Genomic DNA, 27,983 nt, shown 5'->3' on the forward strand with positions numbered 1-27,983 from the left:
TGGGGATTCTAACAACCGAAGCACTGAATCACAGAAAAATAGGAAAAAAAATCAATAGATGTTGGAATATCTATCTCAAATAAGAGGTGGAAATGTGCAAGGAAGAGTGTGCATAGAGCTGCCTTTCATTTTTTTCTTAAACTGAAGTCACAATGCACAATGTGTGATGTCATAAAAAACCCTATTTCTAATATTTCTTTCTCTGTTGAGATTTCCTGGTAACAATCACAATATCACAATACCAACACTGCAGGCCAGATGCTCTGTTTCCATATTCTACCCTTGCAATTAATTGATCTATGCTTGCTTACAGTTTGGAATCACACTTCATGTTTTCATTACATTAAAATATAATTAATATGCTCTAAGTTGCGTTTTTAAGGGGTATAACTGGCTAATCAGAGTTTATTGAAGAAGGCAGTGTTTGCTTTCCAAGGTACATTTACTTTAATGAATAGAGGCTCTACAAGCTGCAGGACATGGATGTAAGGGATTGGTACTGACTCAGTTTCCTTACGTATTCCTCTCTAGCTTTCTTTCTGTGCTTCCCCATATCTTTTGAATGCAAATCATGAATAAGGTCAGATGATGTCTATAGCATAAGCATAGACATTACAAAAATCCCCTTTTGCACTTTACACTGCAATAAACAGCCAAACTCCTTTTGCTCAAAAACTGGGCCAGAGAGTGAGAGATGGAGGATTGGAGAGAGAAAGAAAGTGGGAGAGAGATTAAACAGCCTCTGGTATCCAATGCCTACGGATGACAGTTTCAAAAATATTTCTGGGGATATACTTGGCAGGCAGTAGCCTGCAATTTCCTTCTAGATACATATAAACAGCAAAAGCACACAAACAGATTCTTTTTATAAGAGATATAATTATCTTAATTTTCATGCATGTACAAAGATAATTTACAAACTAGCTAAGGCACAGCTCCCATCACTGGCCCCTTCCTCCTCCCTCCCCACCCAGGGTAACCTCCTGGAAAGCAGCTGGTACTCGTGAAGTGGAAAGTCAGGACTTAAGACCAAACCTCTTGGCATGACAAACTGGAGTGGTTCATGATCCCCCTGTCCTTTCACAGCACCTGCTATCCCAAAGTTTCAGACGGGGTCCTGGAGTCCTGAGAGATTTAGGAGATGAGTTCTCAATGATTTTAAAAAGATGTGAGTTCCTCTGTGCTCCAAGACTGATCCTCTGAAAATCCTGCAGTCACAGATGCAAAACAATTAAAAACCAATTGACAATTTCCTACATTGTGCAGAGTCAGTTTGTCTCTGGGCTTGAAATCTAATTCCTCAGGAGAAAAATACTTTTTCTTTGCCTGAAAAATTTACAGGCATCCAAGAGAAAAGGAATTGGGGGGTCTGAGACAGAATAGATGCAACCAACTTCTGATGGCTTCCATGCCAGCTGTGCAGGAGAAGTGCACAGCCAACCCTTCCTTCTGATCTGTGCTGGACACCCAGCTCAGGGAGCTGAGGGAAGAAAAGAGGGGCAGAGGCTAAGGGGAGAGAAGACACAGCAGCAAGGGAAGGGGAGTGAGGTGTACAGTTCTTTGGGAGGAAGTCCTGGCCTGGGGGGAGGTAGTGAAGCAGAGGAAAAGCATAAAGGAAGAGGCTCATTGGTATGGCCGTACTGCAGTGGCTCCAGGCTGGCTGAGGAAGCTTTGCTTCAATGTATTGCAGATCATCTCTGCTGTCTGAGATGCTGCCACTGGTTCTGTCAGCAACTTTATCTGAGGATAAAAAACAAAGTCAGGAGAAGAGGGGAAGTAAGGATGCAGGGAGCTAGCTGCCTCCTGCCACCTTCTAACATCAAATGGCTGCAAGAGTCCAGCCTGGGAAGCCTTTGAAGTGCAATTGATCTCATAAGCTACTGAAGTGGGCAAACCTTTTTCATTTAAAAAAAAAAATTATCATCAAACTAATCTTACCACTGCAAATGCAAAGCCATATTTTATGAGTGGAAGTCAAGACCTGCTGAATCCAGCAAAAGAATACTCAGAAGAATACCTGGGCTGTATGAAATGAGCAGGAAGAGGAACAGCAGTGTTCTTCATGGCTTTTCTCCCAGTTCCAAGGATTTTCCATATGTCACAATCCTTGCCAATCATTTGAAATGTAGGTAGCTCTGGATCACCTCAAGAGCAGTGCACATAAAACAAGGAGACTCATGAAACTAAGAGTCAACTTCACTGCCCTTCTTAAACTCTTCATACCACTCATGTTTCAGCAGTGCATGGATTTCATGTAGGAATGATAAGTGTGTCTTACCAGTCTGGATGTTGATTCAACTTTTTTTTTTGACCTGACATACTACTAGCTCACAAAAAAAAACCCCATGTAGCTGTAAACAGGCTGAATTCAACAAGAAGTTTAATCTCACACAAATGACTGTCACACTGTGAACCCTCAGATGTATGTACAAAAAGTACAATTGCAATTAAATTGTGAGATAGTAACTCAGAAAGCAGACTTATAAGTAACATGTCCACTGAATTAACTAACCTCCTAGCTACATGAATGAACAGTAATTATAGGTATCATGAAACAGAGTCACAGAGTGTAACTGCTCTGTAATTATATTTACTGTATGAAAGAGTGACCCAGTATTACACTGATAAATGAGATGAAAAGCAGAAGAAAAATCCCAGCTCAGGATCCAAGCAGGTGGAACAAAGCCACAATGATACCTATTCTGCAGCTTTTACTGCCTTACCATGTCCTGCCAGAGGAATATTCCACACATCTCTGGAGGGACAGTGCTGGCACATGTGTCAGTACTGGGGTAACATGTACACTGCTCTGCGTTAGTGTCATCTCTGGAATCATTACCCTGAGCTACCAGCAGTGATAGGCAAACTCCATAATAGGAGTAAACTGCCAGCCACACAAATTCAAAATTTTCCCTGCAGTATATTTGGTTCTATCAAGTTTAATGTTAAATGCACATTTACTGGGCTAATGTCAAGGTACTCTGCCCCTCCTGGTCATTTCTGCCTAAAGATAAAGAACTGGAAGGAGGAAAAGACATTGTTTTTTGTTGGGTTTATGATTCTTGGGTTTAATATATTGCTTTTGCATTAGCAAAACCTTGCTGTTTATCTCTGACCTTTTCAGATGGAAGACCTTTTCAGAAGAGGCATGGGAAACACCTAAATACACATTAAAAAAAAAAGAGAACTGGGAGAAAAGAAAGCATGGGAAAGTAGTCTCCAAAGAATAGAGACAGGATAGGAGAAGGAAATGAAGGGAGTCTGGTCAAGTACATCCCAATAGGACTTACAGATGCCCCCTCTAAATCCCATACATTTCCAGTCACAAGCATGGCATGCTTTTTGCCTCTATTCCTAAACCCAAAAGAAGCTGTTTGAACTTGTGTAACACTGCCATCCAGTGCTGCTGGTGTGCCCCAGGCTGCAGCCCCTCCTCTGCACCCTGAGTGAGCCCATCTGAGAGAAAGGCCACCATCTCAGCAGGGCCCAGTTATCACCATCCTTGGGGCAATCTTCCAAGCTGTATTCACTTACCTGTGGAAGTCCTGGCATGACTCTAACCTACTGGCTGAAGAGAATTGGAAGGCACAGCTATCTTCAGTCACTGAGACCTCTGAAGCACTGTAGATCACATCTTCTCAAAAGGTGAACCCATCCACACACTTTCACCTCTGTTCTCCAGTCTTTTAACAACTCTAGAAGGAAGGATTCATATTTGATAAATATAATGCTAACAAGTTGCTTTCTCTTGGGCTTGAGAACTGTGATGTAACTGCTGTCCTTCTTCTGGGAAGGGGCATGGTTCTTCAGCCCACAAGGGAGACAGAATAACAGAATAACATGAGGATGTTGGTTAGGTTTTACTCTAATGGCCAACACAGTTAAATTTCAGGAGAGGCAGATTTCCTATTTTTTTAAATAAATAAAATTTTCATGTCCCTCAAGCAGCCAGAAGGGATATTCTCAGCCATTTTCCAGTGTGGCCCTGGATATTTTCTTTGAACTTGCTAAAGCCTTCAGACTCATATTTTGGGACCCATTTCAAGACCTGTCTCATAATAAATATTACAGATTGATTAATACAATACCAAATAACTTACATGCAAATTCCTCAGCACATGCAGAAGACAGTCTTTGTCCTTCTGTCACTTCAAACCAGAGCTTTTGGTTTTTGCAATATTAGTTCAAAACTCCGTGCAAGTGTCTCACAGGCCAGTTCACTCCCTTTTGCCGAGGAACATATTTCTTCTAGATTTATCAACCTTGATCACAGATGTCTGGAACTTTTTCAATACTAAATAAATTGGTGCATTTGTTACAAAATAGCAAAATTACAAAAATAGCTTCCTTCAACTGAACAGCAGCAGAATGGACTGCAATGACTCACAAAAATAGATCCATTGGCTTTTAAACATGCTTCAGCAGGAAAGGTGCAGCTGAATCTGATAAAATACAGACACTTTCTCTGCTAAATTGCACAGTCAGTAGAAACTCCACCTTTCAAATCAGGTGAATTTGAAAGGAAATCTTTGCTGTAACACACAGAATAATGTCCTGTAAAAACAAACAAATGCTTCTTCTCTATTTTACTGTAGCTATATTTAGTTAATATTGATGATTTGAAAATTTAATGTAAGGATTAATAGTGGGGATGATATTTTTATTCTTGATCTGCAGAGATACATCATTATTAATTAAAGCAGATTCTGTACGTGAAGCCAAATAGATAGCACACAGTATTTTCCATTTCTTTATGCTTCAGATTTTTCAAAAAAATTTCTTGACTATGCAGTTATAACAATATGAAAAAAAATCTAACTATTGATTGAGGTAGATGGAAAGATATGGTAATTATTATATTAACTTCAGAAAGCAAACCCCAAATTTTGAGTTTGTTTCTGTGCTGCTTCTGGGCATTAATTTTGGCTTAATCAATGGAAAAGTGTCAAACTCTAGAAATCTTTCAGGTAAAAGATTTTAATCAAAAGCTTTCAGGACTTTCAGTTTTCCATCTTTTCTCAGCCTCCAGGCTTTTCCTGATCTACTTACATTCTTTCCACCTGCTCTGATAATCTTCAGCCATTACTTCCCACTTCTGGTAAATACAGGACCCCTCTTCCAGGGTCTGATAGCAAAGGAGCACAGCACTGAGCATCACCTGTGATGTGTTTCCTGCACCAGCCTCATCTAAGATACATAGATTATGGTCTCTGTGCTTCACCAACCCAGCCACTTTCAGATGAGGATAATATATGCCAGAATGAAAATGCCATTCTGAGAATTATGGGCAATCTATTAGAAAAAAACCCATAATTATCATTACTCCTAGTATGCCAGAGGGCTACTGTCCTAGTTTTCTTAGTTTCCAACTTGGAAGAGCCACTTAGGCACAGCCACCTCTGACACTTTGTAACTACAAGAAAAGCAACATGGAAGAACAGCAGATCCTGGATACTAATGTGTATGGTCCCAAGCCCAGGAATGACAAGGTGAAAATCCTCACTCACAGAGAGCTCATCTTTAAGGACTGAAATGGAAACTGTGCACTCAGAGGGTTGCTGATCCCTGCTAGTATCAGTCTATTACCGCACTGCTGTCAGTGTGGGCAGTGAAACCTGCTGGATCGGTTCCCACCATTGCTGGCTTCCTTATCCCTGCTAGGAAATGCAATAGAGAAATATTTTGTCTTAAATGTGAAGGTGGACCCTTCTGTTCTTAGGTTTCAAACATCAGTACCTAGGCAGGACCTGATTAACAGAAGCAATGCCTCTCAAAAAATCTGGGGTGTGAAACAGCTCAGATAGACAAGTGGTAGGAAGTAACAAAGACTGACCTTAGGAAAAGGTCAAGTTGGGTTTTTTCCCAGGGCAGCCCAGATCCACGAGGGGGAGATCCTCAAGGCTCACAGCAGCTGGAGAGTGCCACTCCAGTGACTTCCCAAACAGAGGGACACCAAGACCAAACAAGCTACCCTGACCTCCCTGGCTGCTCATTCTGCTCTGCCCATCTTTGTATCTTTGCCAGATAAACCAGCAGAATAAGTTATTCCTCTATGACAGCAAAGCCAAGCCTTGTACAAATCAATGACCACGAGACAGCCCTGCTCACGGATGTCTCTAACGGGAACTAACAGATATTTCATCTGCTTTAGTCCTCAATTCATAAAATTTTACTAAAATCTCAATTTTTAACATTAGCCAACTGGTAGTCCTTCAAATGTATCATAACAATGAGCCTTTCACAGACACTTCTTTTTTTTTCTGCCATCATCCAAGGACCATTGATTGCTTTTCCCACTGCACTGTTCCCAATACAGCGCTATATTCCACAGTTATCTCCTGCAGGAATCTAGACTTTCATACTCCATCTTTATATAAGCCTTTAAAGTCTTTTGGTGCCAGAAATGCTCCCAGTTCAATAGTGTAATTACAATGAAAGACACAGGAATAAAGGAAATCAACTAGGTTTCTGTGAAGTTGAATCAATTTGCAGCAGATTTATTTTAACTACTTGTAGAGCTTATCTTGTATCTTGACCCAGAGTCAAGAAGAGTCATGATGGGAAGTCCTGTTCATTTCCATCAGTCAGTGCTCTGACATCCAGGGAAGGAATGCTATCCACAGAGCATCTTGGAGAACTTTGTCACATGCATTTCTAGATTAAACAGTCTTCGAATTTCAAACAAGAAGCCTGACAGACAGAAGAGCACTGAGGGGAATTATAGTCTTCACTTTGCTCAGACAATTAATACAGTATAATGGGCTGCATCCCCATTGCCTCCCATCCTGCATAGTTATGCAGTCTAAATCTACGGAGATTTTTTCCTTCATTCAAAATGCAGGTCCTCAGAGTCCCTTCTTCAGCTTCTGCCTTACTTTGGCATGGGCTTTATCCCCATGACACCTAAGATCCCATCAGTAAAGCTCTCTGATTGCTTTAATTTCTGCTTCTGGGCCTGCCCAAACAGACTCAAGTCCTGACAGCACTGAAAAACTCAATATTTCAGTTTTACAGGGATTCACAGATAAGGCATTCCTCTTCTAGCAGCTGTATCTGCTAACTGGGATCCCACGGGAATTTCAACCCAGAGCTACCAGAGAGCTGCAATTACAAGGTGGTGGGGTGGTATAAACTACCACTGCTACAATAAGGAAGGTGGGGAAAGAAAGAAGAGCAAAGGTTTTCCAAAGAGCTGGTTGTGGTGTGTTTCTGTCACTCTGAATGTACCAGCAAATCCTGGTATGGATTTTTTTGCAGGAGGATTTCACTTAACTAGTGGATATGATGGGTAACAGCTGGGCCAGCTGCCTAGGTAATCAATGCTTGGCATGAGCGTGAATGAAGGGAAGTGCCCACATCATTCAAAAATATATATGTGGCTCCTGCTCCTTTCTTGGCATTGTTGCTGACTATCTTATAGAGTCTCTGACTGCATGGTAGCTTTTGTAGCTCTAATTAGGCACCTAAATATCCACTTAGTTAGGCTTTTCATTTCACTGGGTATCAGGGCACCTAAGAGCTAAGCACTGCAGCACTAAAATTGAGTTTTCTGCATCACTCAGCCTCTACTTTGCAAGTGAACTTTGCCTGGGAATCCCACTTTTCCCCTTGGGTAATAAAAAGCTTGCAGAGCAGCAAATTAGCTCTCTGGATTTAATTATGCATATACACTAGTAATGAAAGTAATTGCACTGCCTCAATCACATTGCACAGTGTACTTACTTGAAACCAAGCTGAAGAAATGCCACTGGCAGCTATAGGAAGACAGACCGGATAAGAGGACACCAAGTGCAATAAGGCTACAAGATTATCATCTCACCTGCTGTGGTAATTAACTGCCAGAATTCTCACCCTACAGATCACAGTTCTCTCTGCCACTCCCTTCTCATGAAGGGATACTATCAGATAGTCAACCCTCTGCAAGACATCCTCTTGTATGAAAGCTAAAGGGTTGCAGGAGGAAGTGTATCTCATACTGTATACTCACTAAGAGCTTCAAATTACCGGACTGCTACCTGCAGTAGGTAGAACTGTGTGTAGAACTGGGGCATGCACTGGGTATTTGAGGTCTAAGCTGAAGCATCCCAGGGCTCCTGTCTGCTCTGCTAATCCTGTGCTGCTGTGCAAAAGGAAAATCAAATATGCAGAGAAATTACTCCTCATCCACCAAGTTCTTGCAGGACACAACCCTCTTCCTGCACCTAGCCTGGCAACATAATACTCAGCAATACAGGGCTCCAGCCATATATTCACTACACAAATTATTTAAGTTGAATTGAATAAGAGAAGCAAACCAGAAGTGTATCCCACAGGTATTGTGTGGTGCTAGGAAGTACTGGACATGGTCTGTGTGTGTGACTAGCAAAGGCTCAGAAAGGGAAGCTTGGATTAGTCTGAATTTGTGGGGAAACATCTCTATTTGCTTCTTGGTACAAGCACTTGGTGCAGCAAAACACCGTCCATTGCAGTTTTTGACTAGTTTGCTGTCAAATCCTGCTGGTCCTCTGTGGTCTCTCCCAGAACAGTCAGCACTGCCACCTTGTTTCAAAATAGTCACTCACCTCCCACATCCTTCTCCTTTCTGGAGGCCTGAAGGTGTTTTCATCTTCTTTGACACCATGCCAGGTTTTAATTCCTTGATCCCTGCAGTAGCCTTGAAGGTCTCCAAATGTACCCAGTGTCCTCCAAGCTCACCTTCCTCCTGCCTGTAATTTTATACTTAGTAACTCAGAAAATAGCAAGTAATGGAAATTTGGCAGTTATCTTGTCATTTGCCTTCATCAGATACAGTCAAGTTTAAAGATCCAAAACAAATTACTGAAGAAACATGTGTTCAGATGACACAAAAATATATTCAAAGAGGGATGTGTAATTGCACTTGGGAATGAAAAAGTAGACCATACACTCATGAAAAAACAATGCTACTGTCAGCTTGAGGTTTTATTTAAAATAAAAAGTGAAATAACAAAATTTTAGGAGTTGAATTTTTTGCAGTATTGACACCACAGAAGGGAAATTCTTGGGCAGGTCACAACCCTCTGTGCCAACATTATCAAAGTCAGCCATCTGCAGTTTTGGAGTGTGTACATATAAAAGCGTGCATGGTGATCTAGAAGAAAGACCAATTCTTTTGGTAAAAGTAGTCTGTCACAAAGCATAGGTAGGTCTCACAAAGTGAGGTGCTGATGGTAAGGATTGACTGATTATGGATCTAAAACATGTAGTGGAAATCGAACTAATTCTAAGGACAGCAAGCAGATCACACACTTCAGCTGTGGGGCGTGTTGTGTACGGGTGACAGAGTAATAAAGTGATTTGACAGAAGCTCTTTAATGCAAAAACACTTTACTATCTGATTGTCCATCATCTTTAGCATTTGGCTGACATTTGCCTTGCCAAAGAGAACTTAAAATGAGCACATAACACATCTCCATCTGCAGTGAGTTGAAAACTCTCAGTAAGTATGTATGTGCTCAAAACCTATTTTCCATAACTATAAGCAAATATAAAGATTACATGACAAAAAAGAGTCAACATATTTATGTTTGGAGTTCAGGTGAGTGACACCAACCCAAGAACAAAAAAGATCAAAGTGCCATTCTGCTCACACACATGCTGACTGCGAAAAAAACCTGTAATATTTATAGTCAACAAACCTTTTAGGGCTTTGTATTTCAAGTTAATTTGTACACTACTGGATAAAACATGCTCATGTAATTTTTTGCTTATATCTATCCTGTAAAGCTGGGATAGATGAATTACCTGCATCACCTTAACTTAAATACCTTTGGCCAAGACACTAGAACAGAGGGGATTTATAAAGAGTAGAAAATCTGTTCTTCATTTACCTAAAACACACCCCTACAGTCATGACTGTGGAGTGAGATAATGCCATTTGGCAAACTGATCATCCAGGGTCTGGCATTTCCCTTTGGGCATTAAAGCAGAGACAAAAAAAAGAAGTATATACAACCCAAGATCTAAATAATGGAAGGGACTTACAGCACAATTAACTGAGGTAAGCACTGAGGTAGTTATCTGCCAATGTCCCACCCATCACAAAAGGAAATACTGTCCTTCTTGTCCTGAGCCTTTAGCTCAAAATTTTACAGAAAACAAATGCATTTTTTTCCTCCTCCTTCCCTCTCCCCCCTTCTGCCCATTGCTGTAAAAATTTGTTTTTCTTCTGAGAAGAATGACATTTCACCATCCTTTCTAAAAAAATATTTATTGGTGAATTTTGTGTTTAGTATTCCTTAGCATTCCCCCATCATTTCACCAAAATACATTACTCCTGATGGGTGAAGATTAGAAAAATGTTGTGGGTGTTTGTTGTTTTTTTTTTTTACCCTTGCTCAAATCAGTGTGTTATAAACATCATCCTCAGCCAGTGAATCCTATGATTCTTCCTCAACACAAGGAGCAAACACAGCCAGGACTTACTGGCCTACAGGAAGCTCCAGCTGAAACACTGGCAAACTTCTGCTGCTACACTCGGTGAGGGTATATATGCATATTTAAAGAAGGCAAATATATATATATGCATATGTCTACATGTGTGTGTATTCATAAACATACATATATATATATATATATATATACAAACACACACAAACACACAGTGTAAAAAGAAGAGAGGGGAGACAGGTGAATTTGCAAAGCGATGGCTGTCTCTTCAGAGAATTATCCGAATAGCAAAACCATCACGGCAGAGCCCCATAGAGCTGAAGTGCTGGCCAGAGGGACAAAGCTGGTGGGGTCCACTCTGAAGCAATTTGCTGTAGATAGAAGAAGCATATGATTTGAGAGCAAGGCAACACACAGGATGAAATAAAAGGCAGAGACAGGCAGAGCAGGCACATGCTGCCCTAAAATTACTTCCCTGTATTGCCCTGCGGAATTTGTTAATGACATTTAAGAGCTGTCATTGCTATTGCCAGTGCTGGAAAGAGGGCAGAGCCCCCTTCCAGATAGCTGGGAGAAGATATCTGCCGTTTAGAAATGCAGGTTAAGCAGTGTATGGAGGGGGAAAAGGTCCAGTCATCCTTTTCCAGTTCAGGGGACACTCTTGAGGCTCATTTTGTGTGCTCTTCTAATAGATGACCTAAAGACAATTTGTTCTGAATTACACTTTTATTAAGCATTAGTTCCCTAACTAAAATTATTTACAGCTGATTTTGTGTTGGTTTGGTTTTGTTTGGGGTTTTTTCTTTTTTTGAGTTTTTGTTTTGTTTTGGTTTGGTTCTGTGTTATCCCAGCTGGTGGTGGAAAACAGGATGAAGAAGGGATTATAGCACCTCTCTATATGTCTGACAAGAGACAGTTTATCTGCTCTATCCCAAGAGTCCTGTCCAGCTTTCAGTTCTGCTGCCACCACTGGCATATCAAATATCCTTGATTTTTAGGGCCAGGTTTCCTTTCCAGGGTGGAAAAGATGGCAAAGGAGAAAAAGAACTTTTACCCCCTCAGCCAACATGCTGGCAGGCAGCTCCATCCCACTGGCACTGAGTTGCTGCATGGTCAGCCCAGAGCTGGCATTGCTCCTTGAGGTGTTGTGAAAAAGGACTGTGGTGGCCCAGCCATCCTGCAGCAAAAGAGTGGGACCATGGTGATGCTGTACACCAGCTAGCTGCCACCTGCACCCTCTGCCCTGAGAGCCAAGTCATTTTCTAACATGAAGAAAAGTGCAGCTGGTGCTGTAGCCAAATACTGCAGGTAGGGAGCAAACACTAAGTCATTCTATTTAAACAACATCAGACCCTGGAAAGTACATGCCTGATGCTGATGTGACATCTCAGGATGGAGAATTTTAGGTTTCCCTCTAGGTGAAAACAATCCAAGACCAAGATGTTGACCCCCAAAGAAGCCCAAACCTGCTTGTACAGAGAGATTACATTGTTACTCCAGTGACAAAACCCAAAGGCATCATGGGTTTTATTAGCTCAATGCTCCATACTTTACCTCAAATTCTGAAGTGGTTTTTCAACACTTTACTGAACTATTGGGTGACTTATTTATAGTTTGACCTCAAAACCAGTTCAGATTGCAAATGAGTTTCAAAAAAATTTCAAGCAGGTCAAACCCATAAAAACTATATGTCTTGGAAATGGCTGCTCACAATTCTCAGAACAAATCCCTGGGCTTTTTACAGCTTTTATCTAAACAGTGGACAAAGACTGCAATTGTATGATGCAGAATCTCTGGTATTAACTCTCCACCACCCATTCAACACATACCCTTGAAATACAATTTTCAGAATGGATCCAGAACGGTTGTAAATACAAAAGATAGCAAATATACTAAGCTGAAGTACTAATTTCCAGATATTTCAGACCACAACAAAACCAGAAGCACTCATACAAAATAAACCAGATGAAAAGGCAAAGAAATATTTATACAAAGGGGTGAGAATAAAACAGAAATTATGAAAGAGTGATGCTAGTGTGAAGTTCAAGATCTCTTCAAAGCTCAGTTTGCATTGTGTCCCAGGTTCTATGTTCAGATAGAGCCATGTGAGCCTCTTGGTCTGTCTACAAAGAGAAACAAAATCTCTGCTGTCAACCCACAGCCACCAGCTATATTTATTTTGGGGCATGGTGCAAACAGATTTTGTGAAGGAGCACTGATGAAGGGAGCAAGATAAAGGCTATCACCTCCAACATCCACACACATTGAAGTGTGAGTTACTGCAGTAACAACATGAGCAGTACAAACCCCAACACAAGTCCTGTCAGCTCTCCTTACGAGTGTCCCTTAGCCTGATTCTTTGCTTCACCTCCTCCTTACCCAGGCAATATTTAGCAATAATCTGGTAGTTGTGGATCTCTGAAGATACATGCAGAAAATTTTCCATACAGGAGAAACTCTCACTGAGAGAGCATAGTTTCATATGGGGGAGCGGTCATCCCTTGCTCCTACAGGGAACTCTACTGAAGCAACAAAGCCAACAGGATGACACTTTGGATGACCTAACTTACATTTAAGAAATCAGCCATGACCATCATTGCCAACAATGTTCAAGAAAATTCAGTGTAAACAGGGAACTTCCTGCTAAGAAAATATGTATTGTACCCTTGAACTCTGGTGAATGGCATCTCTAACTGCCTTCTGTTATTTTTACTAAGAAGGTTCACTGATGGATGATATTCAGGAAAGTGGTCTAAGATTTTGGTGACACAAATAAGCAGCAACAAGAGGAGATGTGGGATGGGTAATAATTTAAACTGTAGATCATAGCAAACTTCTATTATAGCCACAGTAGAAGATTACCAGGAGAACATGAAAACAAACTGATAGCTAATCTTTTTTTAGGGCAAATGAATTCTTTTGATGCAGTGGTTAGTGTGAGTTAAAATGAGCATGTAGTATAAATTACAAAGACAGTCTTTGCCATTGTCCCAGTATTTTTAGGATGCCCCATTTCCATAAATTTTCTTGGCAAAACAGGAATATCTTTCAGGTAATACATTAAATAAGAGAATGTCTTCCACTTCTCTGATAAGTATAAAGAAGGCCAGTAAATTAAAAGTGCATTTTAGCGTTCAAATGTTTATATAAAGAAATTTTATACCAACTCAGAAAAGTGGATAAAAAGAACCTATGTTATAAACATTTCCAAGGGTTCCCAGGTGATGTCATGCCAGTCAGGAATGAAATGGTGCCACACCCCTAGGAGTCCCTGTGATGGAGCTGAGGCAGTTGCTGGTCCTGAAGGTGCGCACATCAGGATGTCTGTGTGTGACAGTACCCAGCTCTCCTGGCTGTGTTAGGCAGAGCCACCAGGATGCCTCTAAATTGGTTTAATTCAGATAAGTTTACTCCCAGAATGGGAAATGGTACTGTGTCTGTGCCTTAATCCATCCCTCTATTCCCAGGGGACATATGCAAATGTAAAATGATTCCCTGGTTTAGGTAGCAGCAAATAAAATGTTCTTAAGCGGCTCAGCCCTGCCAGGAACTTGCATTAGCCACTGGCCCTGGCAGGTGCTGTAGTTCCCCCACCTCGTGGAGAGAGAACTCTGACAGGGTTTTTTGAAAATCTTTGTGCTTTCTACAGTTATTGAACTGCGTCATGAAAAGGCCTGCATTTATTGTCAGCCTTAAGATGCTTTCAGCTCTGTCCTTGAGCACACAACTTTCTGTTGCCTTTCCAAAAAGTAGAGCTGCTAAGCAAGGAAATTGCTGGGAAAGCTTCCATAAGTACATCTAGTCCCCAGCAAATCATAGCAATCAGTCTAATAGAGAAATTTAACGGAAGCGAAGTAACTTTGCTGCACTAACTGCGCATTACCAGGGTTACTCACAGTAATTCAACTGTGCTGTAAGTCACATCACTGTAACACCCTGGATTTCCTGCCACCTGCCTTGCTCCTCAATCATTAACTGACACGAGGTTCAGACGTTCTATCCTTACCCCACTTGCCATGCTGCTCCAGAGGTGAGGAGCAGAGAGGGAAAGACATTAACAGCGCAAATGTCCTAGAGAAAGCAGATTGGGAGCTACATACTGCTACATGAATGCATGTAAATATAAATCTGACCTACTGTCAAGCAGGCAAACACTACTCAAATACATCAAATTCCCTAAAAAGGCAAGAGCAGGGAAGATACTCTGAAGCCACATGTGGGCAGAATGGACCAGCTGCAAACTGGTGTTGGACCTTCCAACAGGATGCTGCCAGTCCTGCAGCTCAAGATGAGCACAGGGGAAGGTAGGCTGATGAAGCAACACCATGTCTAGTCCACAGCACACAAGATAATAAGGGATTGAGCAGTATGGAATTCCTACACATGTAAAGTGTTAATGAAACACAGCTTGCTTTGCACAAAGAGGTAAAACTGAGACCTTGGAGAACTTAAGATGACCTAATGAGTATGTCACTATTAAGCACAAGCTATTTACTAAGTTTTTCTTACACTGCTATAATTTCCTCTTTTTAAGGGCTTTGCTACTGGAAAACTTTCCTATTGCAGTAGATTGTTATAAGCTGTCCTCACAAAGAAAATAAGATACCCAAGCGTGCAAGGCAAGAGAAGTACAATGCCCCTAAGTAAAATGCATGCTTAAAGTACTTGGGTGCATGGCTCAAGTGTTCCCCAATTCTGAGTCTTGAGCACAAGAGAATTTCCCATTCATCCTTAGGGGGAACTCAGTCTTGGGGTCCTGTGACAGTGTCTACAGCAGAGCTCAAACTTCTCAACAGGAAAAGGTGCCAAGGTTGGATTATAAAACTGATTAATGCTTGGACCCTCAGGAAATCAACAAGTCTTTAAGAAACCAACAACAGCAGCATCAGAAAGCAGTGATGATGAAAAGGAAACTTTACCATCTTTTCATTTTTTCCTCAGCATGGGGAAATCCTGTAAGAACTCTTATCTAAAACTGGCAGATATATGTGGAACTGCTTTCATCTGATAGATGCTGTGATTTTCTTGCTCCCTGGAAAGTGGTAAAGTATGGTCCAGTAGTGTCCTAGGTTGACTATATGATGCTTTTATCCCCAATAGTCTTGTTCTGTTTGTGCTGAATAATAAGTTTTGCACCTTTAAAACTTGTGCCAGAGACTGAAGGGGGGAGAGAAGAAGTGCACAGTTTGTTTTCAAACACTGCACTCACTCCTCCACATTCCTGCTCCTGGACTGTGTTGTCTGCAGATGGACAGACAGCGGGACAGAGCTCTCCTTTGCTTTTAGTTAGTTTAGCTAGCTGAGGCAAAGAAGTTCCCTTGACTGTGTTTTTTTTCTTTTTTCCCTTTTCTTTAAACCTGCTCTGGACTCAACACCAGAAGAGCACCAGCAGCTCACACCTGTGGCCCACAGGGCTGGGCTGTGGAATTTCCAGCACCAGAGGGACTGATAAGAGACTGAGTGAGCTGAACTGCAACCTGGGGAGGGGATTTTCTCAGTTTGTCATCTCTTTTGGAGCAGCAAGGGGCTTTATTGTTTAATATTTTTTAGGTTTTATTGTTTAATAAACAGTTTTTTCCCACTTTTCTCCAAGGAGGTATTTACTCCCGGACCGGTTGGGGGGAGAGGCCAATTGAATCTGCTTTCCTAGAGGAACCCCTTAGGGGGGTTCTCTCCAAAATCTGCCCTGAACCAGAACAAGTAGTTACTCCATTGATGCTCCTGGATAGGAAGAGGGTGATGCAGGAATCAAGTATAATCTCATGGTTATACTGCTTCTCCAGCTGGCAAATACTCCATGCCACCCTGCTGTGCGTACCACTTCCATCTCTGGATATGGGAAAAGATGGATGGAATCAGGAAGGCATCTTCTGGAAGAGCTATCAAAGATCAGAAGCAATGCCTACCATGACCCACCTGGGGCCTGCCCATGGGGCAGCTGGACTGAGAACAACTTGAAGGGACTCCAGTATATCTTAAACCTTCAGAACTTCATTGTTCAAGCAGGACAGTAGAGCACAGCCTGATGGACCGGACTGATCTTGTAACAGGGCGATTTTTCTGTACCACACTGTAAATGCTGAATTTGTTTGTAAAATCTGGGTTGGTCTCAGCCAAATAGAAACTACTTTGCATATACATAAGCATGCAATTCACTAAAAATAGGTACAGAATTAAGTTAACACTATCACAGTGTAGTCAAGCCTATTACTTGGCACCATGTGGCACAGCTTCCTGGCCAATTTCAGTAGCTGTGGCAGGGAAGTGAGGTACCTCCTGCACTGCTGACTTCCACACATGGTTACAAGTCCCCTTCCAACCTGCCTAATGGTGAGAACTGAATCTGGAGTATCCACAGAAGAAAAGAGCCTAAATGCAATTGTGCCATTTCAATGAGCCTAATTAGCTAATAAAGGTCAGTCTCATTATAAGCTCTTCAGGGAAGGAGCCACTGAAGGAAATTAAGCAGCAAAATATTTTAACACCATGTCCTCCCTTGCCTGCACCACACACTTCAAGGAGGATTTGATGAGCAATCAAATGACTTTAATAAGCGACGAAGGTATTGATACACAGGTGTTCTGGGACAACAGAAATGCATTTCTAAGCTGCCAGAAGATCATTCAGTGCCATGCTGAGGGTCTCTGCTTACTTCCTGCACAGGACATAGTGGCTGCCCTGGGTCCATAAAGGAAAGCTGTCTCTGAAGTACATCTCCTAATTCCATATCTCTCTCTACCGCCCAATACCCACAATCCCATCTCCCTCCCTGTCCCAGGTAGTCAAGCTCCTATACAGCACCCTGATATTTCCTTTGATTTCTGCATATTCTTCCTCCTTCAACTATGTGTTACTAGAAGCTGCTGTCTACTCATAGGTATGACATCCTACTCTGGAGTAAGCCCATTCACTCCTGTAAAGACAATTCATGAGTTATGACTACCTCCTACTTCCCACCTCAGGAAAACCTGCTTCCAGAAGTTATAATGTGCTACAGTACAAAAGCATGGAATTAAATTACAAGAATTTTTCTTTTTTCAAAACATAGAATGGACTTTTACTAGGGTCTCCACATTGATCACCTCAGCTAAAGAAATGCTTTTAGCTTTTTCCCTGCTCTGAAAGGGCTTAAATCAGAACTAGGTGGGTTAGATTTCCTCTTCCTGTGGTACTAGAAATTCCTACAGCATAAAGGAAGGCAAATGGGTCAGTCCAGTTTTAAAGCTGGAAGTTTAACTGAGAAAGGAACTGACACCTCTCTGGCTTGCACTGGAAAAAAAAAATGCAGTGGGGAAGGAAGAGAATATGATCTTCTGTTGTTTCTACTGCTAGGCCAGAAGAAGGCAGCAGCAGCACTCCTAATGTTCTTGTTACAGCTGTTCTCTCATCTTTTATGGTCCCTCTGTCATGGGACTCATGGGGAAGCAGTAGTTGCTCTGGGCCCAGAATGTGCACTGGTGTTAATGAAGATTCATAATACCTCAAAGACTTTGATACATGTACCTTTTTAATGAGACATTAAGATATGTTTTTAGTTGGGCTGAGTTCATGGGCTCCCATCAGAAGAGCTTTATCATATTGTTTTTGGTTTGGCTGGGGTAGAGTTAAGCTGGATTTGCTTCCACAGAAAGATCTAGAAGAAGAGACAACTGGTTCAAGAGATCTATAGATGTAAGCTGCAGAGCTGCTGCCCAGAAAAAGAAAGGAGTAAGGGGAGAGTAATTTCTTTATCAACACTGAAGGTGAACTTCCTTACCACTGATTCTAGAGTGCACAGCAAGCTCTGAGGATCCTGGCTTCTTTGTACACCTTCTCCATGGGACAGAGCTTTTGGTGGCTGCAGCATCATTTCCTCCAGTGGGGTTTTTCTCTAGATGCTTCATGCAACTTCAGGGGGAAAAAAAGAGAAGAGACTGTAAAAAGCTCCTAGGTATTCTTTAAATGCTGTGTCTGTGACAGGATGCATGTGGGAATGTCTTCCATACCCTACTGTGGAAAGAAGAAATATGTTTTGAATTTGTTCGTTTTGTGGTAATCATAACAAAGATGAAGAAAATCTATCCAAGTTGACATTTTTAGGTAGCCAAAATTTTTAAAAATTCCCTGGAATCTTTTGCCTGAAGAGGAAAATAAATGAGGGAATCAGGTTTACTAGGCAATTAATAAAGCAACCTCCCTCCATTCAGATTTTAAAAATTTCCTGTCAAATTGCTTTTTCTTTTCTTTGTTTACTTCGGTTGCTAAAATAAAAGTTTTAAACCCTCCTAAATATTCACCTTAATATCCAAATTTTACAGAAAATTATTTTGATTAAACCATCTTGACTAGCTCTTTTCATAGCCATGGAGCCCTTTGTGGCTGATGCCCTGCCTTAACTGCTACAGCACAGAGTTAATGGGGTCATGGAGCTTATAACATTAACATTTGTGAGGGCTTCGGCTTTTATGTTTGCTTGCTTGTTCTTAAAGACAGATTTAAAGGGGCTTTAGAGCCCTATACTGGCTCTCAATTAATCAATTGCTGTTAATGGAGACTTGTTTTCCTTATCCCGTTTTTATACTATATGCCAGCCTTTTTTTCTGGTAAAATTCAGCTTTGCTCTACCTGGCCAGAAGCAGTTCTTTATTCACTGTTGCTTTGCCCCTCGTTTGCCTCTGCTTGCTCTGTGATTTTTTGGAACCCGCCCTTTCAGGACGAGGATATGATGCAGGCAGCAGACATTAAGCAGGGAGCTGCTCCACCCAGTGGGTGCAAGCAGCAGGCACCACACGCTTCTTAGAAAAGCGCGTAGGACACCTAGAGCGGAGGTTTGAGCAAAGGATGCATACCCCTGTCCCTCGGGGAGATCACATCCCATCACATCCCATCTTCAGCTGCTCCAAGTGACACGGTGCAGTTGGGGAATCAGGTCTGAATCCATAGAAGAGCTGCACCCAATACAGAATCACTCTGGATGTTGGCTCCTTGCCTTGGGCCTGTCCACAAAGGCTGGACAGTTCCACAGCTCCTGTCCTGGACATCCGAGGCTCTCTGGGTTGATATCAGTGGGTCTGGAGCCCCGGTCAGCTGAGCCAGCTGAGAGGACATGGTGCACATAGCCATGGCAAGGGAATGATGGGGCTGCCACAGCTGAGGGCAGGCAGGGCAAGGGCACCTTACACCAAAAGCAGTAAATATTTTTGAGCTAGTCTGGCCCCATGAAATCAGGCTTTGAATCAAAGAAGCTCTTACTTTTAGTACAGCATATCAAAGTTTCTGTGTTGAACACACATTCCCATAAAACATTACCATAATATACTAACAGATGAGGGCCAGGAAAACCTGCTTCTGTTCATGACCTGGCCCTTCCCTCTCATGTGCTTGGCACCAGGCACAGGCAGGCAGGCAGGCAGGCTTTTGTTTCAGTCAGTACCAGGGGCTCTGCAAACAGAAGCTGGGGCAGAAGCACTCCTGCTCTGCTGACTCGCCTCGGCAGGCAGCCCGGGCCAGTCTCATGAGCATCAGCTCTGAAATGTTAACTGCTGAGTCCCTTGGGGGGTGAATAATAACTCACAGGAGGGACAAGGTCACAGAATACACAGTTTATAGAAATACTTTCAGGTATTTAAGGTAAGTAACTAAGTACAGCACTATTTTGGGAGGAAGCAAACCTGGGCAATAAACTACTGAACAACAGAGGCTACTGAGAATTAGCTGGATTTCTGTCTACCCCTTTCTGCAAAGAGATAAACCTAAGGGAGATTTTAAAAAGTGTGTTGTGTCACAAGCAGCTCTGGACATAAAGAGAAGACTTCTGTGTTCCTCATGTAAAGCAGGCAATTAAGGCTTGACCCTCAAGTATACTTTGCAGGAGACTAGAAAGACTCCAGGCCACCCTCTGCCAAAACAGCTCTTAGTTCATGATCTAATCCTTGTATTTTCAGCCAAGAGTTCACAACATTATTCTGTTTCCTGTGTTAAAGCAGAGTACTGTTACTATTATTATTTTATAGCTTTATACTGCCATGGCTGTGAGAGCATCAGGAAAGTTTATCTGAATTGTACAAGGTGCTGCACAGATTTGTAATTGACGGTGCCCCCTTGAAGCATCTCCAATGCCTTACCACCAGCTGGTCCAGTTTGGTGCATAACAAGGCATGGCAGTCATTGTTCTCTGACCAGAAATCCAGATTGGTGTTCTTTGATGCCTTGCTCTCTCATATTACATAAATGGTCTGTCAATATCAGACAACTTCTCTGTTCTGCCAAGCTTCTGAAAACATGCTGAACACACCAAGACAGAGATCTGGGGGAGTGCTGGAGCCTAGGATCACTTCAGGATTAGAGTTTCACAGACAAAATGCATTCCAGCTTTATTTTTATACTTACCTTACTTACATAACTAAAATGTACCAAAAAACAGTTAGCAATTTGCTTTTAGCTGACAAATATTTGCAGCAGCAATTTTACAGATGATGCTTATTGGTTAAAGTGACCACACTTCCATTTTACACCCAGCTGAACAACTGAAAACTTCATCCCAAGAAACATTACAGTGTAGCTGAGGTATGTTGTGCTGCTGCTTTAAGATTAGCAACCACATCCCTTAGTCCACCACACTGAATGTAAAAACCAGAAACTCCACATTTTTTATCACTTGACAGCTGTTTCTACCCGCTGACAAGAAACACTGCTGTCTACAACCTTGATTCGGCACAGCAGGAGGAAAATGGCCTATGACAATCACATTACACATCTAAAACTCCTTACAACCTTGAAAAGGTAGGAGGGAAAACAGGGATTAAGCAGAGCTGCCACTTACAAAAAGTTCAAGGAGCATTCTTGAGAAAAGTGAGTTTTGCTAGAAAACGAGGATGTGTAATTCTTTTACTCTCCAGCCTTCATCTGTAGAAGATAGGGAACAAGAGGAAAATAGGGAATTCATGCAGTAAGATCATTAAATGCTTTCTTTTACTAGGGAACTGCTGCCAAACTAGCAGCATGTTGTCTTCTTTCTCATGACAGATATGTAATATCAAGAGCATTTACTTGCTGAGAAATACAGCTACCCCTCAGAAACACAGCTGAAAACCAAAGATAAATCAGCCCTGGTTTCTTAAAGAAAACACAACATTTATTCTGGAAGTAACACGTGGACACACCAATTAAAAATGATAATTGTAGGCTTTGGGATCTTTTTCCCAGCAGAGAGGACTTAGGCCTGCAAAGGAGAGCAATTTATTGCCATAACCTGGGCTTCAACACAGTCCCCAAGTGTGGCTGCACCACCTCTTTTCACAATTCCAGTAGTAACATGCTCCTGCACCATGGTTTTTATTAGCAGAGAGCACCGTTCCTACTCGACATCTTTTATAAGCAGATTTCAAAACACTTCACAAAGCCGAACTCTTGTGGCCACTGCCCTCACCGGGAATCCGAGAGAGGTGAAATGGCTTGTCCAAGACAGCTGTCCCCAAAGCGGCGGCACAGGCCGCACGGCCCGGGCGGGCCCCGCTGCCGCTGGCGACAGGAGCCAGCAGAGGGCGCCCCGCGCCTTCCGAGCCCTCATGGCCCTTCCCAGCGCAGGGAGAGCTGTAGGAGCCTCCCTTCCATTTTACTTCGTGGGAGAGCGAAAAAACGCTCCACGTGGCTTACCAGGGTCTCTGCTCCCTGCCGCCAAGCAGCTCTGCACATCTTCCCTGCCGGGCTTCACCGCGCCGCTCCCCGAGGCGCTCTGCGGCCCACAGCGAGCGGAGCCCCGCTGCTGCCCCTGAGGGCCGGAGGCGCGGCGAGGGAAGGGCTGCCCGCCCGATCCCACCGGCAATCTGCTGCACAGCAAAGTGCTGCGTGTCCAGCTTAGAAAATTTCCACGTCTGCATCCACACGTACTTTCAGCTGCCTGCGGCGGGGAGGAGGACTGAGTGTCCTGCAGACCAGCCAGAAAAGCCTTCGGGGGTGCCTGAAACCTTGAGGGTGGCTGAATCAGGAGCAACTGAAAGTACTCTCTTACAGAGCACCGGTCCCACTGAAATAGCACTTCTATGAGTTACATTAGACTTGTTCTGGTCACACTCTCTGACATGCACGTACACAGAACATGGCCTGATTTCTTATGATCAAGGTCAAGGTCAAAGATCTTGCTGTATTCACTGAACCAGTGGACTTCAGCTAGAAGCTGCCACAAGAAAAATATTTCTAAGACCTTCTTGCCCCATATGCAAATATTGCTTGGCAAGGGTTGGGAATTTCTCAAATGTTGCATTCTTCATTTTTCCAATGGACTGTTGGGGCTTTTTTTCCTTGTCAGACTGTCGTCAGAAAAACACGCTAAAGACAAGGCTAGGATTTTGTGGCTCGTGCTCACTTCCCATTCATCATTACACAAGTTGGTGTTCTCAGCCATGTATGATCCCTCCTACTGCATCAGGCTACTTCCCAGCTGCCTGGCAGGCCACAATCTGCTCTTCTCCCAGTTCCTGTCTGCCATTGAAGGCATATAACATTGCAATCTGACAGCCTGCAAGCTGCCAAAATCCTACCCAATGTGAGCCAGCACATCCTGAATTCAGTGCAGATCTTATTAGCTTCATCCGGCATGGATCAGAAATCCTCTCCACAGCTGAAAATCCCTTCCAAGTCAAGGGGTTTTTGCCTCCATCTGAGCAGCTCCCAGCCATCAGAAGGCTGTTCCCAGAACTGGGTGCGTGGTAAGGGCAGTGAGTGAAATGTGAAACAGAATCAACCTTGTGGCACTCCAAATGCCTCTTGGACCTGGCAATATCCAAGAGCTTTGAGTACATATGAAGAAATCATAGTAGTGATGGGAGAAGCTGCTTGGTCCAAATTATTATGAGGACAAGGAGATTAAAAGAGTACTGAAGCCAAGTTCCTGGGTTTGTCTTGGCAATAGCTTATTGCTTTCTCCTGCCTTTTTAAAAAACATGGAGAAAAGCTACCACGCATAAAGAATTTTTTCATCGTCTCCAATTTCCACAGTACCTGACTCAGCAAGAAGAAACCTCTCCATGGAGACCACACAGTCCTGAAGCACATTGTGGAAATGGCTGTCAGGCCTCATGAATAAAAAGTGAATTACAAAGTGCATCAGAGTGTCGATGTGTTGGCTAATAACCGACAAAGTGTTTCATCTCAGACAATAGTTACCAAAAAAGTCTCATTATGCTTAGCTCATCCTAAGGGAACACAGCAAGATCAGTCTCTCTGGCATAAGTGCAAGTCCTTTGTTTTACCCAGGCAAGAGAGAGCTGTGATTTACATCTGGAATGTTCTAAGGACAGAAGTGCCAAAGGGCTCAGCTGGGTAAGTGTCCCTTATCCAGAGCTTTACATCATTGCTGTAAACCTAAAGGTTAAACAGTTCCTTTCTGATCAGCTGTCATTTGACTTCATTGCAACCCTCCTATACCTACTTGGTTTCAGCTACATCCTTGTCCCCCCATTACCTGGTAGAGTTAATCCCTGCTTTCCTTTCCTCTGCAGGGGCTTTTGAGTATTCACAAGACACTTGCTCAGAGCAGCGACATCCACAAGAAAGGGAAATGTTCTGAAGGTCTAACCCAGGACAAAGAGTGGAGCTGAAACTGGCTTGCAGCTTGCCAGAGCATTGAGGGAAATCTCAGACATGGTGAGGGGTTAGCAGGGGGCTCCCAGGACATCACAGTAGCTGGGAGCTCTTCATGCTTCTCAGCATCTCCCCACTTATTTTCCTATCTGCTATCCTGTTCTTGATTCCAGGGATTACTTGTAGGTCTTGCACCAAGGCAACCGTGTGTGCCTCAAACCTGCCATTTCCCTCTGCTGTATTTTTAAATTGGGTTTCCCAACTTCCCCAAGTGCAGCACAGGTTTGGTAATCTGGTTTCTCAGGTTTCTCCTTCCTACTTAACTGGTGGATGTCAGGTCCCCATCCCTTTCCCCACTGTAGGAGTTCTGGGCATGCACATCCCTGCATTGCTCCACTTCCACTTGTCTCTCCAACCTTTTTCCCATATGCATCAAAGTATCTGAAGACACTGTAAGACTGTTCAATAGTTTAGGTGTCCTCTGAGAGGGAAAGGAGCAGGTGGATGATGGAGACTGAAATTCATTTGAAGGAGGTAGTTGAAAGAAACCTTTTCATTTCTATATCTTTCACTCTCAGTCTTCCTCATGTGTGGGCTGCATGCAGTTTGGTCATTTTCATTGCCATTGGTTCCACTTTCAGCTGGAGGAACCCAATGCTCACTGAAACATCAGTGGATAAAATAGAACCTAAAGGACAGTCACCAGGCTATAAATTCCCATCCCTGAGTCAATGCATATTTTAGGCCAAATTAAGGAGATGTGTCGAGAAAAGCTGGGAGAAAATAGAAGCTAAGCTAATAGTCTGGTAGCTGGGATGCTTCCCAGGAAGATGCAATATCAAATCCCCTTGAAGAGAGGACCCAATGAAGGAGAGTCTTCCAGCATCCTGGATGAACTCTGTACCCACTGGGGTGTCTGTAGAAGAGAGGTAATACCGGCACATTCCCTGTCTCTCACTTTTCATCTCCCATGTTTTCTTCTTGCTGGAGCTATTAGAAGCCTTTGAAGTGGCCATGGTGTGCATGGACAAAAAAGGCTCAGTGCATAAAAGCACCTGCTTATCCCACTGGAGGTCCATGAAGCAAGCTGCTTCCTCAAAGGATCCCTAGGAATATAAACTCACATGAATGATTAAAGGACAGAAAATAAAAGGTGGATATAAGGAGAAAACCTTCATGACAGAGGGAGTTCACCAGGGCAGTATCAGAGGGATGAGTGCTGAAGGCCATGATGTTTGGAACTTAGTAAATTACCTGGCAAATGAGTGAGTAATAAATGTGACAAACCTCCTGGTGGCATGAGGATATGCTGAGTAAAACAGAAGGGTTATCTGTGAAGAGCTTCAAAACAACCATATGCTACCAAATGACAAGGTGAGAAGAGAGCAGGAAAACTGCAACTTGGACTGAAATTCAAAAGAAAGGAATGGGAAAAACCCTTCTGACCTCATGGTATAAAGATGGGCTCTTGGGCCTATGCTTAAAAAGAATGCCAACTTCGTTTATATTCCATAGCAGTTAGAAAATTCAGTGTTTGTGATGCTTTGGGAAGGGATAGTGAACACAATGGAGAATGCACAATGGAGGACAGCACAGCAGTGCATCTGCATCCTAAAGACTGTGCACTTCTGGTCCTGCCATCTGCAGAAGGGCTTAGCAGAAAGTACAGGGCTCAGAGAAGAGCAGTGGGAAAGATTTAAAAGTGCTTCCATACAAAAGGTAAGATTAAGGCCCGGCTAAGATTGGAGAAAACTGAAGGTGTTTATGTACAAACCTGGGTGACTCCTTTGGTCAAGAAGTCCATAAACCAAATTGCTGCAGGTATATTCTAGGGAAATAACTGTGTCTGCCTGCCCTATTCTTGGGTCTGTACCTGGGTGCCCAGTTCCAGGTTGGCTTCCGTTCCATCCATCTGATACTACCAACCCCTGAGCTCAGTTGCACCCCAGATGGGGAGTACTGCTTCAGATAAACTAGAGTACTAGATCAAATAAACAAAATTATTTTACTGGGATTTATTCATGTCCAGATAAGGATAACAAAGGTTTTTCAGTTAAATAAGAACTAATTTATTGATATATCTCATCTCAGAAATTAAACCAGAACTATGTCGCAGCATAGATATAGTGTCAGCAGAAACTTTCAGCTGCCATCAAAGTGCTAAATATACAGATAGCTACAAACAGGCCAGAAGCATAACATCCTATGTCTCTATATTTTCATTTCTTAAAAAAAATAATTATTTCAGAAGCATCGTGATCCTGTCTGTGATGCTACATCATTGCCTGAAAATGTGAAAACAAATCCACTTGAACATTTTTTCATGGCAGGAGTGCAAACACAGTATAAGGATTTAATATGTATCTGCATGACTGGCTGATGAATACCTTTAAAAGGCACTGAATATTTTGATTACCGAGGTCTTGTATGGACAGACAGGGGATTGCTGTACATCCCACAATCTGCCTGTCAGTTAGCTTCAGGTATGTGCTATCAGACCAGGACCACAGAGAACTTGGAGGAAAGTGGAAGACACTAAGATTAAGGTGTCCTCAGAAGGTGCTACTAATTTTGAATGCCTTGAGCTGTGAACTTATTGCAGGAAAGGATTTTTATTCATGCCTTACATATGAGACTTGGATGTGTCTGCATACACAGCAGCAGTTACATGATGAACGCTGGTGCCCTGAAGACTGGGTGTGCAGAACTACTGAACAGCCTCAGCACCTGATAGCAGGTCAGCCAGCCTTTCCTGAGCTCAGTCTGGAGCCTTGGCCCAGGACCACTGGAGCACAGAGCTGCCCCATGCTCCTGGCAGGCCTGCCGGGTTTGCTGCCATCTGGGTACCCCACCTGCACCAGGCCCTTGGGGACATCTCTGTTCGACTCCATAGCCAGCCCTGTGGTGCCTTTGAAAAATCTAGGCCAGTTTTCTCATTTTGCAACCTTTTCTCTCAGGTCCCATAGGACTCAAATTCTTCTGGTTTCTTTCCCAGCCCTAAGAGATGCACTTCAGAAAGCATGGCCCCTTCCCTTCAAACCTCCTGTTTAGAATTGATTGTGGCTAAAAGCCCATAAGTACAAAGCTATATAGGAGAAGCCCATAAGTACAAAACTACGTATGGGGAAGCATTACTGGTTTTCCCCCTCATGTGAGGACAGAGGTGAAGTTCAGAAGCCAGCAGAAATTCATCATTTAACCTACTTCAGCACTTTTTGAAACTGATCCAGCCTTTATCTGTTCATTTAGACACTGTCACTTGATCTTTTCAAATCTGCCCTGTATAAAAGCCCTAAAAATAATCTTATTTTAAAACAGACTACACTGAAAGTATCCCTTGAACTCTCTTCCCTGTTCTCAACACCTCATGAAGCTTAAGTAAAATGTTCTGTTTTCCCCACAGGCATGCTCTAAGACTGCTTGGCCACTTCCTACTTGAGAAACTTCAGTGAGAGAGAGACTAGAGTGGACTTACATGCAGAGTTTCGTTCTGTCTCTCCCTTTTCTGGTCATGAAATGGTTGGCATCTCACACCAAGCAACCCTGGTTTTTCCTGTTCTGCTGGCCCCTAGATTGCTGGGAAAGCACCTCAAGGGTTCTTGTCCTGGACTGCTGCAGCTCTGCCAGTGATTGTTGTGTGAAGAACTTGTCTTCCATTTCTTGACCTCAGACTGGGATGTCTTTGCCTGCCAGCCCCTTTTTCTGAGGCACTTCCCATAGTTTCTGCCCACTCCAGCCACAAAGACAACAGAATGCAGGTTGCAGGCCTGAGACTGCAAGACTTGGTGATGACCTCTTACAGCAGACCAGAGACCCACACTACATGCTGTGAATCCAATGACTCTCCCCTTTGAAAGCTATGACCATATGTTGACTAATAAAGATAGCTCACTTAAAAATCAAATATGGCTTAAAACTACAGGGTTTTATCAGGGAACTGAGATCTAACTGCAAAATCAGACCAAACAAATCAGAGCTGTGGAACTAATGCTAGTTTGAGTGTTGCTTTTAGGCCA

At 42.8% G+C, this 27,983-nt stretch overlaps 1 long non-coding RNA gene across 2 annotated transcripts; it reads right to left on the minus strand.

Annotated features, from left to right (window-relative positions):
- Window positions 1-177: 177 nt before the first annotated feature.
- LOC108961322 (uncharacterized) lies at window positions 178-27,841 on the minus strand. 2 transcript variants are annotated; one of them, XR_001989552.3, is made up of 5 exons: window positions 27,443-27,841; window positions 18,164-18,294; window positions 8,562-8,705; window positions 3,535-3,695; window positions 178-1,208 (listed from the first exon to the last, which is right to left on the minus strand). It is a non-coding gene; the product is annotated as an uncharacterized LOC108961322 (long non-coding RNA). The 2 variants fall into 2 exon arrangements; XR_007777821.1 differs by lacking the exon at window positions 27,443-27,841 and adding an exon at window positions 22,042-22,161.
- Window positions 27,842-27,983: the final 142 nt, after the last annotated feature.

The sequence above is a fragment of the Serinus canaria genome, chromosome 5 (assembly GCF_022539315.1).
Source record: "Serinus canaria isolate serCan28SL12 chromosome 5, serCan2020, whole genome shotgun sequence".
In the NCBI taxonomy this organism is placed as follows: Eukaryota; Metazoa; Chordata; class Aves; order Passeriformes; family Fringillidae; genus Serinus; species Serinus canaria.